Raw genomic sequence first — 14,119 nt, 5'->3', positions numbered from 1 at the left:
CATGAGCACTTGGAGGGAAGAGGGGAGGGGAATGGGGAGAGAAGGGACAAAGGGGAAAAGGGCCAGAGAACAGAGAAGAGCAAAGAGAGTGAGGAGGGGAAAGCAGCCCCCTTTATAGTCAGGCTTGCCTGGCTGTTGCCAGGTAACTGTGGGACAGAGCATACCTGGCTGTTGCCAGGTAACTGTGGGGGTGGGGCTTAGACAGAATGCCAACATTCTGTCCCTGGAGCTGTCAGCAGAAACACCTATGGATGTGAAGACCCTGCCCCTTTTCCATTCTGACTGGTAAAAGTCCTTGAAGCCCTGGAATAGATATGCAAGCATTAGTAAGAATTATAACACATACAGATACCATTCCGGTTTCATTCCCTTGGTTGTGATAAAATATCCTGACAAAGGCAACTTAGAGAAGAGAGAATTTAGTTTAGCTCACAGCTCCTGGTTTCTAGCTATTACTGCAGAGAGGTCTAGGCCCAGGAAACTTAGCAACTAGTCCTATCAAATCCACAGTCAAGAGCTGAAAAAAAATCATGTATGCATTCATTCCTGCATGATTACACTCACCTGCCTTCTCTACTGCTTTATAATTCAAGGTACAAAGTTAAGGAGCCGTGCTGCCTACTTTCTGGATGGGTCTATAAACCACAATTAATCCAGCTTAAGATAAATCCTTGCATTCATGCGCCCAGGTCATCTTAATCAAGACAATGCCTCATTTAGACCCCTTACATGATCCTATATTGTATTGAGTTGATAATTAAAACCAACCGTCACAAACACCTCATGACCACCTCCCATTTGCTAGCTGGCAGTACACAATCACAGAGGGTGATTGATAGATTCTTGGTCTACAAGGAAGGGAATGTAAACTGGTAATTGATTACATTTCTGTATCAGAAATGAGGGATAGTAAATGAAATAAAATAATAAAATAAAAACAAGGAAAATATACCAGGACATGAAAATTAGCTTGAATCAGGTCCAGGAATAGCAAGCACCTCCAGGAAGCTTAGAGAAACCAGTTGTAATTGACTGAATGAAAATGAGCTTCTGTGTCTAATGCGGTACAAGTCTGTTCACAGGTGCACTCAGGAAAGAGAGAAGCCATAACTAGTCACTGTTTCTAGTTCTCAATAGAAGACTCACTCTAGCAATAAATCTTGAAATCATGAAAGAGTTGAGAATTATCTGTTCTTTTTAAGGGTCACAATAAGAATTGATTCCCATCCAAAATTAGCAACAGAAGCCTTTGTTTGAGGTACGATTTTAGACAATGCAGAGTTTCATCCCATAGAGTGCACAGTGCAACTGGAGACAGGGGTGGTGACTCCACAGCGGATATCTGGTAGACCACTGTATAAAGGTAAGCAAAGAGAGACCCATGAAGAACAGCTCCAGTTGACATCATGGGTCTCTAAGATGGTACCTAGAGGAAGAAGACACAATAGTACTTTAACAGTTGACAGCATCCAGTCTCAGCCTAGCTAGAAAAGAACCTCAAAACGAAAGCCAATGGGATTTCAGAGCAGCCAGCCCATAAGGCCTCTATTATCCCCACCCCAGATGAAGGCTACAGGCAGTCACTGGATGCTGAGAGATGGAGGAGTCAGGATTCTCCAGGGTTGAGAGCCCTGAGAGCTTTCTAATCCCAAGTGGTCAACCCTAAATGTACATGCACATCAGTCACAGTAAATAGACTCAGCAGGCTATGTTTATATACACATGTGTCTGCCAATAATTAAAGAAGCAGTCATAAAGTTGTGAGGGACTTGTTGGAGAGGAAATGGAGAGGTGGGGGTGAGATTGTAGGAGTTGGAAGGGGAGAGCACAGGACAAAAAAGGATGTAAATATAGTCCTCATGCATGACACTCTCAAAGTAAATCATAGGGTAAATATTTAAACAGGAAAAAATAGAAGCCATCAATTAAAGGAAATTAAAGGTCTGGTGTAACTAGAGGTAGGACTTTTGATCAGCTCTCACCACTGGAGAAATGCTACTTATAAAGGATATGAGTTTTAGAACAAATAGATGTGAAACAGAGGTTAGATGAAGCAATTCAAATTATGTCTGAGTCCCTGACATTGATATATACACTGTGGCTCAGGTCAAAGAAAGTCATCTACAGAAACAAATTGATCACATGGTCTGGTGGAATCAGGTGTTTGAAAATGTCTCACATTTCTTTAGGGCAGAGAGAGAGAGAGAGAGAGAGAGAGAGAGAGAGAGAGAGAGAGAGAGAGAGCGCACATGTTTAAAAACAACATTAGCAAAATGAACTTGGGAAGGAAAGGGCTTATTTGATGATACAGAGTGTAGTTCCCATTCAAGGAAGCCAGGGCAGGAACAAAAGACAGGAACTTGAAGTCAGGAACTGAAGCAGAACCCATGGAAGGATGCTGCTTCCTGGCTTACTCACTCTCCGTGGCTTGCTCAGTCTGCTTTTATATGATGCCCAGGCCCACCAAATCAGGAGTAGCTCTGCTCTTGGTGAGCTGGACCCCGGACATCAATCATTAATAACAAAGTATACTATAGATTTGTGTATATCGAAGCATTTTCACAAGTAATAGCATTCTCTTGCTAAAAGGAGGAATGGAAGTTGTAAAGGGCATACTAAATATTAAATGAGTATTTCTAAATGTATAAAAGGATTAGAGGCTATACACAACTGAAGGAATGAATTTGAATATAATGACTTCACTCATTCAGAACGCAATGTAAACTATTAAAATTCACATAGATATAGAGCTCAATTCTTTGGACTTAGAACTGTTTGCTCACAGCTACTATGTATTACACATGTATATTCTCACAGGGTTTACACAGCTGCTATGTATTATACATGTATATTCTCACAGGGTTTACATGGCTACTATGTTTACACATGTATATTCTCATATGATTTACATGGCTATTATGTATTACACATGTATATTCTCACACAGTTTACACTGCTACTGTGTTTATACATGTATATTCTCACATGGTTTACATGGTTACTATGTATTACACATGTATATTCTCATATGGTTTACACTGCTACTATGTTTATACGTGTATATTCTCACATGGTTTTCCTGGCCACTATGTTTTACACATGTATATTCTCACATGGCTTATGTGTATATCATCTCTCTGACCAAAACAAGCTAACTTTTTGCTTTGATTTCTTATTCCCAAGAACACCAGCTCCATTATTCATGCTGTCCTACTAACCGAGCATCAGTGGACTGGAGCAAAGATTTAGAAGCCAAGAAAACATCCGGTTCTTGTAGAGTCCTCAAGTCTGGTTCCCAGAACTGCATCTTGTGGCTCACAAGCACTTGCAATTCCAACTCCAGGGGGCACGATGCTGCCCTCTTCTGGTCTCTAAGGACACCTCACTCACATGTGTATTCCCATACATACATATTCATGTAATTAACAAAATAAATCTAAAAATCAAGGAAATCAATGTATTTTTCAGTAATATTAAAATATAACCCTGGTGTAAAAGGTAACAAAAATAATATAATAAAACAAGATTGAGTCAGTCATGAATATAAATTAAAAATCTTCATACAACCTTGGCCAATTATATTTAGCTACAATTACACAGTGTTTCTCAACCTTCCAAACGCTGTAACCCTTTGATACAGTTCCTCGTATTGTGGTGACCCCAACCAAAATATTATTTTGCTGTTACTTCATAACTGTAATTTTGCTACTGTTCCGATCTATAATGTACATATTTGATACGCAGGATATCTGCTACACAACTCCCAAGGGGCCACGACCCACAGATTGAGAACTATTGATTTAGAAGTCAATAAGCCATGACTTTTGGGGAACCAGGACTTGTTTGATGTTAGAAATGAGTGAATTTTATCTCAAGTAAGTTACACATCAAGAAAGATGATTATTTTAAAAAAATCTGGAGCTGGTATGTTAGTGACTTTTCTATGGCTGTTATTAAACACATGACCAAAGGAAACTTAAGAAGAGGGGCTTTGTGTTCCTCACTTCTGGAGGGCCACAGTCCACCATGGCAGGGAGAGCACGGCAGGGCAAGAGGAACAGGAAGCTGGACCGTCACATTTTAATCTACACGGGAAGCAGAGAGAGAGTACAGAAAGTGAGCTAAGGCTATCATATTTCATACTCCACCTTCTAGGGACATACTTCTCAAGCAAGGGTCTATCTCCTAAATGTTTGATAGTCTTCTGAAACGGAAGTAAATGTATACTATTAAGTCTTCAAATGAATACTGAGGGTTCAAATAAACCTGTGGGGGGCATTTCTTATTCAAGATCCTCTCACTAGAAATCATAACCAGATATTCACAACAACAAGACAAAAATGAAAGCCGTGACTACAAAATTGACCCAAATCCTAATCGACACACTGGTTTATTTAGCTTTTTCTAATCTTCCCTTGACTTTGCTTACCATAATTAATTATATGTTGATTTCAATAGAAAAACAGCAAATGAATTCACCAATTGATTTTGTAGTTAATAAACCTGTAACTCAAGACTCTGATATATCAAATTAAACAGCCTTTCGGCTGTTGTAAGTTATTTTTTTGAGACATATTCTTCAGTCCAAGTTAGCCTCAAACTCATGATCCCCCTGTTTCAGTACCCCATGCGTTGAGATTACAGGCATATGTCATGACATTGGACCAGATATTTTTTACATAATATGTTTTGTAATAAACATTGATCCATGTGACTCGGCCTCAAATAAGTCTCTTAAGACTTGACCTTTTGAATTCTATGATGTCGTTTCAAAGAAAATTGGCACCCTACCTCCAATTTCAATTTATAGATTTGATATCAGGTATCAGTCCTGGTGACCAAATTGACATAGAAAATGATTCTTTGCTCCCTGAAACATATTGGCCATTTAAACTTATGGACTTGGTACAGAATATCAATTCTGATGACTGATTAACATCGAAAAATGATTTTGTTCTCATAGATACCCATATTTTACTGTCTGAGTTATTGTTATTAATATATTGCTATTGAAATTGCTTAGGGAATGTGTGTATATTAGCAGCATCAATGTGTCTTTCTCTCTTTGTGAGTAATAGATTAAGGGGTAAAGCTTAATATTATGAAATTAATTTTCAAATATTGCTGGTTTACGGCTGTGGAGAACGTGTTTGGAAAATTGCTGAATTGAATTAATTGGTATTCTGATTTCGCTTCTAATGTGAAGCTTCTTTTTAGATTGAAAATAAATGAAGAAAGATGTTGAACTTCTAGGCTGACTGAACTGTGGACAGTCTAATTAGCATGCAGGGCACTTCCTTAGCTCTCACCTGTCTTATGCACACCAACGATGGCCTCGTGACTGCATCATTGCCTGAGGAAGGAGAGGTTACACGGCTTTCCTGCACAGGGACCAGGGATACAGTTGAGGGCCCCAGATCTTCAAAGTCCCAGAGGTCTGCAGCCCCTGGGTCCTGGGAGGCTCACATCCAGGTCAGTGTCTTTCACCCAAGAGATGATGTTGTTTCTTAAGTTCACTAAGAACTACTGTAGAAAATGAAGAAAATTCTGGTTCCATATTCTCTTACAAAGATAATCTGGGAAGGAATGGCTGAGCTCACCTCACATGTAATTATGTGTATTCAGTAGGAAACGTGGTGCAGAGAGAGAAAGCCAGGCTTCTGCCCACCCCACTCTCTGTCGCTCCATGTTTTTTATCGTGGCTGAGTCTCCTCTCATCTGTCCACGGCTGAGACACAGCAGGCATATAAATGTGAATGTGTTTCTTCTCATCTGTTGCTTTCTCTCTTCCTGCCCATTTCTCCCCATTACACCCTCGTTGTTAATATTGCTCAGACATGTCAGCTAATGGGATGTCTTTTGACTGTAAGCCCAACATATTTACTCCTTCCCAACATGTTAGTTAGCCAAGGATCAGTGTATGTCTCTCTCAGGTCACGATAATGAAAAACAAGGTCACCAGCTTCACCTCACTAACCAACCACAAGAAGGAAGGCAAGTATCGTGGAGCACCACGGGAGAAGACAGCCTGGGGGGTGGGATCTCATTTCCAAAGGGAAGATAGTGTCTCCTGGCTGAGCCCAAGCTCCGCAAATCCACAGTCACCCGGTGGCTTTCCGGAGTAGAGAGGCAATGAGGAAGTCAAGACCCTGGCATGTTCACAAGAAAGGCTGAAACAAAGGTGGGGGCAGGATGGTGAGCAACCAGCAATGGCTACAAGAAGACAACCAGGGAGTCTCTTCTGTACCACTGAGGCCGGGGCGTATCAGCCTCTGGGTGGGTGGATTTAGCTGTGCACATAGAAATGTTATTTGGAAAAGTTATTTATATATTTTCTATGTGTATATTTTGCTATAAAATACAATGCATGTATATTTATAAACGTGTGTGTATATAAATAAATGCGAACAAGTAAATAAATAAATACAAGAGTACACAGAACAAGAAAGACTGTCTTGCCCACATTCTAAAAACTTTAATGCTATTCAATGCTAATTCTACTTATATCAAACTGATTGTCTTCTTTCTTGTAATTTTTCCCCGTCTTAGCATAATAGCTAAGAGGTGTGGCTCCGTTTTCCAGCTTCTCAGACTTCATATCAATGGATTCATCCTCAGTGCTGTTTTATGTCTGGTTTGCTTTTCCAAACAGAACCATACAAGCTCAGGAGCATCGCAGAAGTGTGGCCTCCTTGTTTCCCCGGTTTGCTTTGTGTATCTTAAATCTGTCAGTCTTAGTTGTCTGTCTTTCTTCTGCTGTGAGTCTCTCAGGTTAGTGCCGCCATTTTGGGCTATGCATTGGGTATTGGTCCCTCTGGGTCTACTGTGAACCTTGCTGATACAGGCGTCCTTCTATGCATGTCTAGGTGTACCTGTGCATGGTCCTGTTAGTGTAGTCCCAACAAAAGAAACGGTGTGCCCTTTCAGCTCTAACCTCGGTGTGGTTTCCCAGTCACAGCTTGCTCTGTGTATGAGGACTTGGGAACCCCATGGCCATGCCAGCCACTGGTTCTGAAATTTCTTTATAACTTTTACTCTCTCTCCTCTCTTCTCCTCTCTTCTCCTCTCCTCTCCTCTCCTCTCCTCTCCTCTTTCTCCTCCTCCTCTCTCTCTCTTTTCTATCCCTCCCTCTCCCCTCTCCTCTTTTTCTCCATTCTCTCCCCCCTTTTCTCTCCTCTTTCTCTTGCTCTTTATCCCCTTTCCCTCTCTTCCTCACTCCTGTTCTTCCCTCTCCCCTTTCTCCTTTCTCTTTCTCTCTCGCTCTGTCCTTCTCCCCTCTCCCCTCTCCCTCTCTTCTATCCCTTTATCCTTGCTCTGTCTCTCTCTGTCTGTGTTTCTGTCTCTGTCTCTCTCTTCTCTCTTCTCTCGTTCACAGCCATTAATGTGGATACTTAGATATGTGCATCTGGGTGCCCTGTATATGGAGGCCTGACAAAAAGGGTTGTGAGAAACCTCTTGTGGCTGTCCACATTTAGTTTATGAGACAGAGTCTCTTACTAAACTATACACACGCTTGGCTAGATTGATTGGCCAGTGAGCCTCAGGGCTCCATCTCTTCCAGCCCCCACAAGCCCAAGTGACAGGAGCACACCACCATCCCTAGCTTCCTACACTCTGGCTCCAGGGATCTAAACTCATGTCGAGAACAGTTGTCACTTTGCAGACTTAACCATTACCCAAGTCTATCCTCTTAGTTTTTCTTGTGAGAACTTAAATCTAATAAGCAGTTACTTCAGTTGTTGGTGTCCGGCACGGATCCTTAAGCCAGAACCAGTAGATTTTGCCAACAGATGAGCTGTAAGAAATGAACAGAGGGGTAATATCAAGGTTGACAGCCTCCTTCCCAAATGATGAGGTTGGCTTTTCCTGACATTAGGAACACTGGACCTGGGCTTCAGAGATGGTCCAGCAGTTAGGAGCTCACACTGTTTTCCCAGAGGATCACAGTAGCATCCAGGCCTAGCAGATCAAACCTGCTGTTAACTCCAGGGCATATGAGGCCTCTGGCTTCCTCAGACAACCATACTCATGTGTGTGCATAATCATTCATGTGCAAGAACACACACACACACACACACACATACACACACACACACACACACATACACACACTATAAAATTTTCTTAAAAAGTAAAGACCACAGCCAAAAAAGAGATAGAGCCCTGTAGAACCATTGGTTTATATGAAGAGATCATATCTGAGAATTATGTTATATAGGCACTCTGCACCAAATAGATATTTTAATATAGGAATCTAGACCTCAGAGGAGAGGCTGTCAACAGATAGTCACTTTTACTTTAGGGAATGATATAATTGAGAGGAAGAAAGATAGACATAGACAAAGATATTAAAAAATGTCAGGCTGGCCTTAGGAGGTTCTAATGTCTTCTTGGTTTTATGGGAGAAGAGTCAGAAAGAAGCAGTATGGGATGAAGGAAATGTTTTGTTTATTTTGCTTGATTTTTTAAAGCGACTCAGAGATATTGGAAACTATGAATGTGCTGATTGGTATGTAATATTACTGGTGATGGTATTTTATGGATTCATCTGCAGAGAGTGGGAGCCACAGGAGTCTGGTTGCCTGGGGCTGGTAGGAACTGGTAAGAAAATAGAGTTTGTAATGGGCTGAAAGGGAAAGGGAGGCTCATTAGAAAATGAGAGCTGGTAGAGCTCAGGTCCTGTTTCTGACTGGAGGAATGGGTTTGAAAGGAGGAAGAAGAGTCGCAGCAAGTTAATAGAAAGACAAGAGAGTTGGGGAACGCTGTCATGTCATGCTGTGATGGTCTAGAAAGAGGAGGTAGATTAACAATGCAGAAAAAGAAAGAAGAGGAAAAAAACAGAACAAAGACCTAATGAACGGCAAGAGTTCTCCACGTCTAGAGAGGATGTGAGCAAGGTAAAGATGCAGGGGAGCAGGGGTGAAGTGTCAGGGAGCCATGATAGAAAGCCCAAGAAAATGTTCCAGAGGGCTTCCATTTCTGAGGCAAGTTTGAGTGAGATTCCAAGATGGTAGAGAGAAAATTGTGAATAAATAGAAAAATGAAGCAAAAGCAAGTTCTAGTACTTACCAGGAAAGCTTAAAAAGATAGGCGACTGTGACCATGTACGACATGACTATTATGAATTAAAATACAGACCAATCGCAAACCCAGGCCTTCTTTGACAAGGTTCCACTCATATGCCTGTAGAAGCAAATCTGGCTAAGCTATAGCCACCCTGAACTGAGAAGCAGCAAATGTAGCAAAGATTTATTTTTTTCCTCCTCAAGTTTAGAGTTAAGTACCTACTGGTATTGATTTAGCTGCTAGGTGATTTCACCGAGATGCTGCATTTTCTGTCTTCTGATGCTGTAGTTGGCATATTGGCTCGTATCCTCTTCATGGGCATTCACGACACAAATCATAAAGATGCCTTTCTCTAGTTTTAGGGGTCTTCTTTGGGGAAAAGTTGAGATTCCTAAGAAGAAGCTCAAGACTTCTGTCCCCATCTTAATTGCTATTTGCATGGTTCACAACCAAACATAGCTGCAAAGGAGTCAGACAATGAGTCTGTGAAGGCCGTCACCCTGAACCATGTCAAGGCTTTGGTTAGGGAAGAACAGAAGGATGAACTGTGCTGTAATAGACACCTACACATGAAAATGGTGGGTTTTTATTTCACTTTTATTGGAATTAATTGAGTTTATTTGATAAACGAAGGTAGGAGAAAGGATCCAGAGAGAGCGATGATCTCAAAGGATATGAATAATCACCATGGGATTTATTTTTTTACTAAAATAAAAATAAAACATACTATGATATAGGAGGAACAGTGGCAGCCACCTCTAAGTAAATGCCAGGAACCACACAGCTGCAAAAGCATCTCTTGCAGGAGGACCTAATTGAGGACTGCCTGAGAGCCCAAGGATTGCTGGCACAGACAATGCCAGCCAATCAGGAACTGCTGTTTAGAAGCGATGCTTTCTTGGGACCAATGGGTGTGAATGGAGGATATTAAAGGGCATCAGTGTTAAGATGAGTTTACTGGGACATTTCTCACCTGCTCCCAGAGTCTGTGTGATTGACTCCGTGCGACCTCACCTCCAACTCCCAAAGGCAGGTAGGTTTGGGAGATGAGTAGCCCAGGACAGAGGCAGCACTATGGGGGTTGGGATCAGCTGTGGAAGAAGCATTTGATATTTTCAAGCTATGACTTCAATTTGGATGAAAATATATCAACTTGTATGTTCAATTAGCAACATTTTCTTTCTTTGAAACAATCACTAATCTTCTAGACCATACATTCATTCAAAATAAAATATGGACCAGTTCATCCAATCATAAAAGAAGACTAACTCATTATGAAAGATTAAAATATATGATATCATGTTTTGGCTTCTTTTAATTAATTAAAATTAAATAAGGTTTATACTCCCAAATTTTCATCTGTCTTGTGGTGAAAGGCTTTTTATGTATCATGTTTTGTCTATTAAATAACACGTACGTTCTAAACATTCCGTGGACTAGACTGTCAGTGTCAGTAGGGAAGGGAAATTTAATTTAACACAAAAAGTAACACTTGATTGTTTCTGTAGAATCCTGGAGATTTTGGAATCATCACAAACAGCACAGTTTTTTTTTTTCATAAAATTGATTGAGTTAACATCAATTCTGAAGTATTATTAACTCAACATTCGTACTTGAGCTGCAGCTATGAAAAAAGTAAATATTCTTCAAGGGGCTGTGCCATTTCTTCTGGGGGCAGAAAGTGTGCTTTTCATAATATACAAGACAGTTAGAGGTTGTGTAAGACTTATACTAGTTGTGCGTGCATGCGTGTACACACACACACACACACGCATACACACGCGCACCCACACTCATGAATCTTCCACATCTGACTCTCCTGGCTATAGATGATGCTACTGCCCTGTTCCATCACTTTCTACCATTTTTCAGTGAGACAGAGTCCCTCACTGAACATGGAGCTTGGCTTGTCACCAGCAAGTGGTCACAATCCTCCTGTTTTTCTGCTTCCGCATACCTCCAGCATTGTGGTTGCAGGTGTGTGTGGTCACTGCTCAATTTTTATTTGGGTTCTGGGAACTCAGTCTGAGGTCCTTGTGCCTGTATGGCAGATACTCTTACCTGAGGGGCCATTTCCCAGCTTAGAAGGCAGGTTCTTTACTAGAGACAATCATGGCACTCTTCTGTCCTCGGAACAGCCTGAAAGGATAGTAGGAGAATCTCTGCAGTCTGCAGACTATGGGATCCGTGAGTGCTCCTGAAAAGGACAGAACTAAAGTAGAGTCAAAGCAAAAACTCCATAATCGAGCTCCAGGACCTACCGTTTCCATTAGAATCATGTTTCTACCTCATCTTCTACCTGGGTAGAACTCAGACCTCCTTCCCACTCTGCGGTTGACACACATGATCTGCACATACATATTAAAGGAGAGCTGCACTCAGTTCCAAAGCCAGACTTTCAACTGCCCATCCTGGGGGTTGAAAAAGAGCAGCAGACTTCCTGAATTACTCAGCTGTCTGTCTTGATAGAGTCAGCCTGGGATTTTCAGAGTCCCAATTCTCTACGGTCTTAGAAATATATTCTCAGAAGAAATCAGTTCAAGGGGGAAAGGAGAGGAGAAGTCAAAAATCTTGCTGAAACATAAAAAACCTACACAGCTCCATAAATTTAACATACGCGGCATATTCCCGCAGAACTAATTTGGTTCCAAGAGGCAGGCTTTAGCCTTCAAAGTCATTTGTCAACATTTGACAAGGATAGGTCCTTTCTGATTTTTCTGAGATCTCTTTGCTTGTGTCTATGTGTGTTCCATCGGCCGCCTGTAGGAGAAGAGGTACCCAGTGTGTGCACCACGCACTGCTCCTAAGTTCAGAAGTGAATGCGGCTGCAAAGCTACACGTTGCTTTGCAGCAATAGATTGAAAGGCCAAGGCCAAGGGCAGCCATGTTTTTCAACAGTCCTCCAGCACATCAGCCAAACTGAGGCTGTCATTTACATTTAGACAAGCTGTCTGTGGCCATCCTTCCTTGGGAGCTCTTAAGGGAACAACGCAAATGATACAGGAAACTTTGGTTTCTTGTTTCCTGAGGACCAATCTTGACTTGTTAGGAAAACCTGCCGAAGTCTAGTACCTACTAAACTATGGTCAGAGACCTTGTCGATGGACTTACACAAGTTGAAACTGTTTGGTTTCCTGATAGTTTTCTTACTAATATTGTGTGGATCGAATAGTAGCAGGAACTACTCAGGGAGCCCCACCAGACACTGTGCGGCAGGGAGGAAACTGTCAATCCATTGCTGACCTCATTCGCTGACTCTTACTGAAACCCGAAGAGAGAAATTAGCCAGTAGCATCTCCAAAACCAGAAAACGCAGGACTTCTTATTGTACAATGCATCTTCTGCTTGCTAATTGCCAAACACAGATGCCTCTCGTTGGACAGGAAATCAATGACGTGGCTTTGTAACTAGAGAGCCGGGTGCCACACAATCAGACAAAAGCAAGGTGATTTAAGCTGAGGTATAGCGCAAATGAAGAAGACCTTCACCTAATGTCTGTGGGCAAAAATGGTTTTGTGCCCTAAATAATGCATACATTTGTCATACTAAAGGCACGTTCTGTTCTGTGTGTCCCACTCCTGAGATGCATACTGCATGCATCACAACACCAGTGGGCCGTGAATAGAGATGTGCCGTGGCTATTATAGTCACAACACGGGTATGGCTTCCGGTTCCAAACTAATCCGCATGAGAAGGTTATAGACCACCATGCACGTAAGCCGAGACTAGAGCCATTTATATTTGTCTAGAGCCCCTAAAGCCTCTAGGTCCCGAAACAAAGGGCATACAGTGATCTTTAAGGCAAAAGACGACACCAACCACTATCATACCAATCTTAGATGAGCGTCAGAGTCACATGACTCTGTTTGATTGATGACCGATGCCTTTATTAATTATTTAGTTTGTGTCTCATTTGTACAAACGTTTATTGTTTCGGCTTGTTCATCTGGACCAGGGCCACAATCAATCGCAAAAGTGCTGCAAGGGCAGACACAGCCACTGTGATCACAGTCACTCAGAGCCATTGTGAGGACAGAGGGCTGAGAAGGCTCTAAGCAGACAAAATGGCGTCGGGACAAGACGGTGTCACCATAGTTCCAGAAGAGTCCATTTGCAGGGAGGCAGCCTAGCAGCAAGCATGGAGCAGAGAACAGAGATCACATCCTCAGTGCCAACAAGAAACAGGGAGAGCAAACTGAGAGTTGTGCGAGGCTCTGAACTCTCAAAGCCTGTTTGTCAATGATGTGCTTTCTCCTGCAAGGCCATGCTTCCTAAACCTCTCCAAACAGCGCCACCTACTGGTTACCTAGGGCTCAAACGCACGAGCCTGTGGAGGGCGTTTCTCATTTAAACCACCACACAGGCCCTCTTCATCTTTTATAAGCGAAATAAACTCCTGTATTTGCTGTCATATTTCTTTATTAATAGGTAACACCTTTATGTGTGCTGGCATTGAGATTTTAGAGTTATTGTTATTATTGTCATCCTGATTACGTACTTTGAGTGGTTTGCCTAACTTTATTTTCCCCACAAGCCCCATTATTTTTACCAAGTAATTCTGCAAGGCTTCCCGGGAACACACATACTGCAGTCTGGTAATACGGATGGACAATATATATGGCATATAGATCAGAGAAGGGCTCTCACGAGACATTTACCTTTCGTTCAGCTCCGGAGGGCTGGCGCCTCTTGGAAAGAATGACTTCATCCTGTGAGCAAGGTAAACTCTGAAATCTACCTTTTGATATTAGGCCCGTAGAGAAACTTAGGGCACGCTCTGTCAATTGCGTGGGTAGGGACGATCTTTTGTTCTAAACCTATTGCTTGCTTCCTGGATTTCTCATGCACTGCTTAATGGTGAGTGTGGAGGATCCATTGCTCTCCCACCCACCCCCACCCCCACCCCCACCTAAGTCCTTTTATGATTCCATTACTTCATATGTGTTCTTCTAAGCTAAGTATGATATTGTCTGGAGACAGGAAAAAAACCCATTCACATAAACATGTGCACTCACGAATACATATCGTCACGTAAGTAACACGCGTACCTGCA

At 42.0% G+C, this 14,119-nt stretch overlaps 1 long non-coding RNA gene across 1 annotated transcript; it reads left to right on the top strand.

Moving 5' to 3' along the window:
* Positions 1-209: 209 nt before the first annotated feature.
* Positions 210-3,452, top strand: LOC102552273 (uncharacterized). Its single transcript, XR_015684024.1, has 2 exons — positions 210-285; positions 3,184-3,452. It is a non-coding gene; the product is annotated as an uncharacterized LOC102552273 (long non-coding RNA).
* Positions 3,453-14,119: the final 10,667 nt, after the last annotated feature.

This window comes from Rattus norvegicus, chromosome 3 (assembly GCF_021556685.1).
Source record: "Rattus norvegicus strain SHRSP/BbbUtx chromosome 3, alternate assembly SHRSP_T2T, whole genome shotgun sequence".
Classification (NCBI taxonomy): Eukaryota; Metazoa; Chordata; class Mammalia; order Rodentia; family Muridae; genus Rattus; species Rattus norvegicus.
The sequence above is the reverse complement of the archived record's forward strand: the minus strand, read 5'-3'. Positions and strand labels throughout refer to the sequence as shown.